This window comes from Athene cunicularia (genome assembly GCF_003259725.1).
Source record: "Athene cunicularia isolate RWA chromosome 4 unlocalized genomic scaffold, athCun1 chr4_part2, whole genome shotgun sequence".
Lineage (NCBI taxonomy): Eukaryota > Metazoa > Chordata > Aves > Strigiformes > Strigidae > Athene > Athene cunicularia.
The window spans coordinates 37,026,637-37,034,172 of NW_020799099.1; the positions used below are offsets into that span (position 1 = coordinate 37,026,637).

Below are 7,536 nucleotides of genomic sequence, written 5' to 3' on the forward strand. Positions count from 1 at the left end.
ATAGAGATGGCAGACCATTGGAATTGTGCATGAAGTGAAAATTGAGTGACTGAGTTGGCTGAACAGGAAAATAATTTCTCCTCCTAACCTAATGCATTAAAGGAGAAAAAAAAAATCTGAACTGTGGCTGTGGGTCATGAGGCTTTTCAGGCAGCACAGCTACTATCACCTATTTTATCCTTTTCTCAATTTAGATTTTAAATAATCCATTTTAAAACAAAATATTTTAAAATGGTGCAAAATATATCTTAGCACCAAGGTAGAAGTAAAGGATGGATTTTCTTGCTGTTATCTTGGCAGCTCTGCTTGTTACAGCTCTGTGTTTTCATGTTAGATGACTATTTTGAGACTGAAAAGCAATGTGGAATGAAGAGATAGCTTGGTTTTTGCAAAAAATTTTAAGCCAAGAACTTGAGACAAAATTTTAAAACAACATCTTGAAAACTGCAGGCCATTCCAAAATTGGAAGAGTAAAGTGAAAATATCAGGGCATCTTTTATTAGCTTGCCAGAATGACAAATAACATTTTTTGTTAAAGGAAATTAATAAATACAACTTAATACTGCTCTTTTAAGTGTATCTTACTTCTGCTCTTTCTTGCAGGTAAAAATTAAAATTACATTGAACACAATATTTTCTCATGAGCTAATGGTCTTGATAACCTTAATAGGTGGTAGCAGTTTAATAAAAATAAATGGGTTTTATTCTCTGATCACTGAATGATTGGAGGGAGTAGAGGTTGTCATTTCAGTGCAATTCCTACATAAACTAAAAGTGAAGGAAAAAAAAGGTAAAACTAAACCAACTTATAGTTCACCTTAGAGAAAATATTTGTCAAAGCACCATCAAAGTCTGCAGTGTCATGAACTGACATTGAGACTGATTCCTCCTGAGAGAGGTATTATATTTAAAATGTCTTTTCTCTTTCATGCCCTCTTTGAAATACTTTACTTTCATAAAAGCTATAGATCCATATTTCATTCCAGGGACACACAACCTGATGTCCATCAAAAGTGTCCATTTTATAGATTGGAAGTAGAAGTTTTGGAACAGGACACCTGTTTGGTGGTTTTTTTTTTTTTTTTTTTTTTTTTTTTTTTTTCCAGTATCTGTGAGGCTTTAGTTTTCCTTTAGTTCTTTGCATCTTGTATTTTTGTTACAGGCATTCTGGAGCAAGGACCCAGTTTTGTTTCCTGCTTGGCTGGCAGCTGGTTGCAAGTAGACTGGTCTCCGCCGCGATGGCAACTTCTCTGAGTGCATGTGTGTAGAACTGATGTAATTCCAGAAGGCTCTGGAGCTGTACTAAGAATGGCTTATCTGTTTTTATGGCTTCTAAAGAGACATCGTGTGTGTGTCTGTGTGTGTATTTTTATATATGTACGTGCATGCAGCGTGAAGATGACTAAAAATGTATTTGAATTTTTTTTAGTACATGTATATACTTGAGAGAAGGAGATATGAATAACTGAAAGTGCCCAAGCTTTTGACAGCCTCTTCCTCGTTAGTCCCCTGACCTGCAGAGGTGGACAGCAGTCAAGGCACCGTGTATTAGGTGTTGTGACACCTTTCGTGCTCTCCTGTTCATTTTTGGGAATGTACAAAATGGCATCTCCCTGAACATAAGAGGAAAGGAGACGTGTGGTCACAGCTCCAGCTCTTGCTGCCCCCACCTCTTCCAAGGGGAGATACCCTGTAGCACTGTCCTGCCAGAGTTTGCCTGGGTACCGCTTTTCTCTCTCTGAGCCATCTCTCTGCAACATTTATCTTCTTTCATATCTTCCTAATACACAAAATAATTTCCAGTTAGAGTCTCTGACCCCAGTTACTTGATTTCCTCAGCTGGTCATGTTTGGACAGTTTGAGAATACTTACACTTGCAGCAATCTTAATTAAAGGTGGATGAATGCAGCTGACCAGCAGTTTCAGAGAGTTCCAGTTTCAATGTGAAACACTGTATTTTGGCTCTACACAGAAGAATTGGTTTATTTTAATGCTCATTAAAGCTAAACTAGGACGAGGTCTAGGTGCTGTGCTCGGAAGATATAGGCAATATTATAGGGAGAGAGGCAACAGGACAATAGAGATTTTGGATCTCTCCGTAAAAAATTTAGTTTCATAAAAATGCATTTGAAGTTTGTAAATGCCAGTTTAGAAGATTTGAATACAAAAATTCTCTGAACCACCCATCCTTGTTTATCAAAAACATTCCAGCTCATTAGTTTTCTTAATAATTAAATTGTTTATTCTGGGGTTTTTTTTTTTTTTTTTTTTTTTTGCTGTGAACTAGCAGATAGTCAAAGGTTGCTAGAATTTTGCTTTGAATAACATTTCAGCTTTTAAATGTTTAAATGCCTGAATTTATCATTAAGATTTTTGTTTCGATTCCATAACACACTTTTTTTCAGAGTGGCCAACTTCAGATTTTCATCAAGAAAGCCAGAAGGCTTCAGAGAAAGGTAAAACTTGTTCTTTTGAGATGACAAAATGTGCGTGTCTTTGAAAGAGTTTTTTAAACCTTTGCGCTTTAACCCAAATCCAGCTCTCAAATTCAAATTTAGCCCAATCTAATTGGAATTTTGTTCAGACAGGTGTGTTGCTCTCTTTAACATTTTTATTTATACATAAAAATCTCTTCCCCTTTATCTTGTTTTAATTAAAATGTAGTTTTGAATAAAGCATTTTTACCCTATCCTGAGGCTGTGCGTTGAAAAAAAGAATAAACTTGAAGCACCACTATTTCCAGGCAGTTTCTTTACCTGAAGCTGGTCTGTGAACTTTAACTACTCGGTTAAAGAAAATGCACAAAGCCTACATCATTACCTAACCAAGTGTAGTTCCTAGGTTTACATTTCCTTTCCTTCCTTTAATACAAGAATTATCTTGGTCTGACCTGCGTTAATTCTCCCAGGAAGTCTGCAGTTGTGTGATTTACATGTAGACCTGTGTGGCTTCCCAACAGCTGCTGCCTGGAATACACACAGATTCACAGCAGCCTGCAATGACTTGTTGAATGGTGCATTAAAATGTCTGAAGAAGAGGTGCTTATGCAAGCCAGTAATGTAAAGTGTGTTGCCAGCTCTGGTTTTAGGGAAATTATTGTTGCAGTTCGACACATGACTGTGCCTTGGTTTATTGTACTGTAATTTTAGAGCCAGATTTAAAGAACTGAATCATTTTGGTACAAATAAGTTTTGTGGCTGTGGTTGCTGTAGGTGTCTACCTGGCCTTTAGCCAGCAAGCCTCTGTTAAAAATTAGTATAGTAAGCACTGGCCTAAATCACTGAAGTTCTTTCTTTTGGTGAAAGTAGGATTTTTACTATCACTTTGTTTTATCCAATTCATTTGGGTACTCTAGGCTGACTGGTCTAAGGTGTTGACTGCTACTGAAAGGCCAAATGTCTTTGTACAGCTCCATACTGCACTGTGTGTTGCTGTTGCAAGACTCAGAAGGAAGACAACAATTTTGTGGAGATCTCAACCAAGGTGACTATCTTGCTGCCAGTATCTCTAGATCACCTAGAGCAATGTGGAGAGTTTTGTGGCTGAAGCACTCAGAGGTACATTATCAACTTCTAAATTACATCTTTACTTCTGAGAGCCCTGGATGCCTTTGGAGACTTTATAATCAGTTATCTACCTCAAACTCCACTTACTGCCTTTAGAATGGTCTTTCCTTTCCTATTGAAAGGTTTTATAAGATAAGGATTGAGATAGAGATAAAAAACAGATATAAGAGCTTTAATTGGTTGCTAGTTTCTAGTGTTCTGTATTTCCATGTGCATTTATAACGATGTCTCTTCAGTCTCTTAGTACTAAGGGGAATATTTACTTTCCTCCTCCTACTCCCACTCTCTGTCAGAAAGCCAGGGTATATTGACTCTACAATTTTGAAATACAGTAATTTGATGAATTGACTGCTTAACCAATAATACCTACTCTGCAGATGGTTCAAAATACTTGTTGTATCACTACAGAATAATCTGGTGACTGAGTACTGGCAAAGACTCAGTCAAGCTATGAAATTTGGTGTGTCCCCTAGCTCTTGGACGCTGCATTGTCTATTGAAATTTGCATACCCAACTTGCTGAGTAACATCACACTGTGCCCTGGAAGCTGTATGATACAGGGCCAATAGCAGGCTGGGCGGGAAAATGTCAATTAGGAAATGGTGGAGCGAGAATTCAGGGTCTGACTTCTCAGCTGGACTTTGTGCTAGAGTATCCTCATTTTCATCACAAAGAATCATCTGTATCCATGGTCTAATGTCCCACTGGAATTTATAAAAAAATCAGTCTTATTTGGTGCAGAATTTAAAAATTTTTGGCTTTCACTAAGAATACCCCAACACCACAGTCTGTGGTATTCTGGGAACCATCTGCCTCAATTACTTCATCTAAAATTATTTTTAATCTCTAATCAAAGATTAATTATGCCAAGCTTTGGGCCATGAAGACTGGGGAGGAGAGAAAAGGAAGAGAAGGTGCCTACGGCACTCACCAAAGATATGGGAAAATCAGGTACAAGTCAGTGCTGCAATTTATAGTTGGGATTCAGCAGCAGGGATGCTGAGATAAGCTCTGAAACACCATGCTAAGGCTGTAAACCTGCTGTGTGCCATTGTTTCTTTGTAGAGGGGATGTGCTTTGCCAAGGTATCACACCTCCCAGATGGTGTCTTTCTACCTGTCCTGGCACCTACCCAATGCTATCTGTCGGTATTTAACTTGAGTGTTTGTGTTTAACTCTCGTGTCCCTGAAGCATAGATCAGTATCCTGTATGTGCTTCTGTATCCCAGTTTTGTTCAGATTTGCTAGGAAGAGTGCTCCCCAAGATTTTTCTATTTAATCCTGGATACATGTCCAGGTGAAAGTCCAATCTGAGGCTCTACTTTAAAATTTGGAACCAACAGGTTATGGGAAAGTTAAATGTAAATTGAATTCCAATTAGAGATGAACAACCAGGTTCTTCTCTGACTGCTTCCTTCATGTGAGGCTGGGGATGAGCCTTCAGTGTCCATAACAACAACTTTCCCTGCAAATGGTGTCCTAATTCTGTCTAAAACTGTCCTGGGGGACTTTGACAGCTCCTCTGAGTTCTCTTTGCTATTTCTCTTCATCTGTTCCCCTTTATCCAAAATTCTTTTCATGATGCCAGTCTGTTGCAAATACAGTTTTGATGGGTTTATTTGAATATTAGCTACCGTTTGAACAATTTCAGCCCAGAACTTCATGGGTTACTACTAAAGTTGTAGAAGTGCTCAAAAATTCATTCAAGGTTTTATATACATATTCAGAGGAGATTTTTGTTTAGAATATTCTATATAGCGCTCTAACACTTCACTGATATGAATAAAAAATCTGATCATTGGTTTGTTTTTAGATGGATGGAGAAAGTGTTTCAATTTCTTTTCTCTTCTTCCCTATCCCCAGATGTTCAGAACTGGAGAAATCCAGTTTTGTCAAGAGCATGCCCACGGTCTGAGGATTGGGCTGTTGTCTTGGAAGTTAGAAATCCCTGTCCCAGTGAGAGGCATTTCAGATTTCAGTGAAATTTCAAAGCTGATTCTCCAGTACTGAAAACGGTTCTTGAAGCCCTGGCATTTTAGGACAGCTTTTTTCACCTCCACATTTCCTCACAGTTTGTGTGTTAAGAAATCTGGTGTGATAAGATATTTTGAGAACACCTATCGGATAGATCTGTACTAGGTGGAGACAAGGTGACAGATGAATCTTGCTGCCTTTACCCCTGGAGCTGTAAACATACTAGTCTTGAAATCAAGCGTGGTTTTATATGTCTTGTGGTGGAAACAGTGATGGCTAAGGGATTTTAAGGCAGCTGATGAAAACTAGTTGCTTTCATGATGATGTTGAATCTCAGCAATACACCTAAAGAGTTCTTTATTTGCCTGAAATTCTCTTGTGATCTATCCCAAAAACAATTGCTGGGGTTGTACTGGAAACGCTGCTTTTTTTTTTTTTTTTTAATTATGTTCCTATCTTCAGTTTAATGTTGGCATTCCAATGATACCTGGAGAGACCTTTTCACTGGATTTCTTTCAACTTGACACTTAAATCTGATTTCATACATCAGATTATTTAATATGATAGACTTACCTAAGAGAAACAATTAGATATAATTTAATAATTTATTGGAGTAAATTATTATCTAAGGTAAATACAGGGCCATTTGCTGTCATTTGCTCAGTTCTCTATAACTCAGAACTTGAGCTTTAGTCTTAAAAATAAACATTATTCTATTTCCTGTTTCTTCATCTAGAGTCTCCATCATTATTACCTACATGTTTTGGAACATATAGCAAAATCTAGTCCCTATTCACAAGGCAAGTACAAAAAGGAGATAGAAGAAACAATAGTTAGGGATGAAATGATTCTCATTTTTGGAATAAGTGGCAATTGCAGAATATAATCTGCCTAACCATTGTCAAATTTTTGTAAGCACCATGATAGAGACAAGTTTTAAGAGTAGTTTGAAGGACAGCTGTGGTTTTGTGAATAATCATTTTGTTGTTGTTGTAAATGCTATAAATGATAACATTACTAAAAACAGAGATGGAATATATCACTCAGTTGCTTATCCTTTTAGTGCTTCCCTTCTGTCAAAGCCCAAGTCCCCAAAGTATGCTTTTGGGGAACATATGCTGTCTGCCAAAACTCATTTGAAATCTGAAAGCAGAATAATGTTTTGCTTAACTTTGTTTTTCAAATGTAAAACATTTACATTTAGGGGGAAATGCTCCTTGCAACTACAGGATACTGTAACTGTAGATCATTAAGTTTTTTCCACAGAAGTTCAGCTGTTTCAAAATTTGGCTATAAAGGATATTTTTAAAGGCATATTTTTAAGCAATAAAGATGGGTTTTCTCAAATTACTTTAAAACTAAACTGGCTAGAATAGGAACACTGGCCCAAGAATTTTAAAAGTGTTTGTGCCTTACAATAAAAATAAATGCTTAGGGGGGTTTCCTTACCAGCTAATTCCTGCAAGTGTCTCATTATATCAAAAAACACACTCTCCCTTCTGGATGGAAATAAGACATAATTCTAAATGGGCAAGTACTGTCCACAAGAGCTACTGTGAGGGCTATGGAAATTCACACTCTGATGCCACTTTCCTGAAATGTTTAACAAATTGAGTCAATAGCTTGTTCATATTTGCATATTTTGCAGGCCCAGAGTGGAAGGTCTTGGGGCAGCAGACATGCAACACACCAGGAGTGCAGAGATGATTTCTCCTGCTGGCTACCATACCCACAAGAGAGATGCAACCCAGCTCCCAGCTAATTGTATAATATAAAAATAATTTCAAGGTAATTTACATAAACAGATAACTCAGTTGGAGCTCTATTCATGGCTAGAGTATTCCTGATAAATGAGAAAGGATAACTAGGGGGGTTTATTTTATTTTATTTTATTTTATTTTATTTTATTTTATTTTATTTTATTTTATTTTATTTTATTTTATTTTATTTTATTTTATTTTATTTTATTTTATTTTATGTCTGTGTGTAAGATGCA

General features: G+C 36.9%; 1 long non-coding RNA gene across 1 annotated transcript; it reads left to right on the forward strand.

Annotated features, from left to right (window-relative positions):
• Positions 1-1,203: 1,203 nt before the first annotated feature.
• On the forward strand, positions 1,204-7,287 carry LOC113479493. Its single transcript, XR_003398283.1, has 3 exons — positions 1,204-1,260; positions 2,406-2,456; positions 7,189-7,287. It is a non-coding gene; the product is annotated as an uncharacterized LOC113479493 (long non-coding RNA).
• The last annotated feature ends 249 nt before the right edge of the window (positions 7,288-7,536 follow it).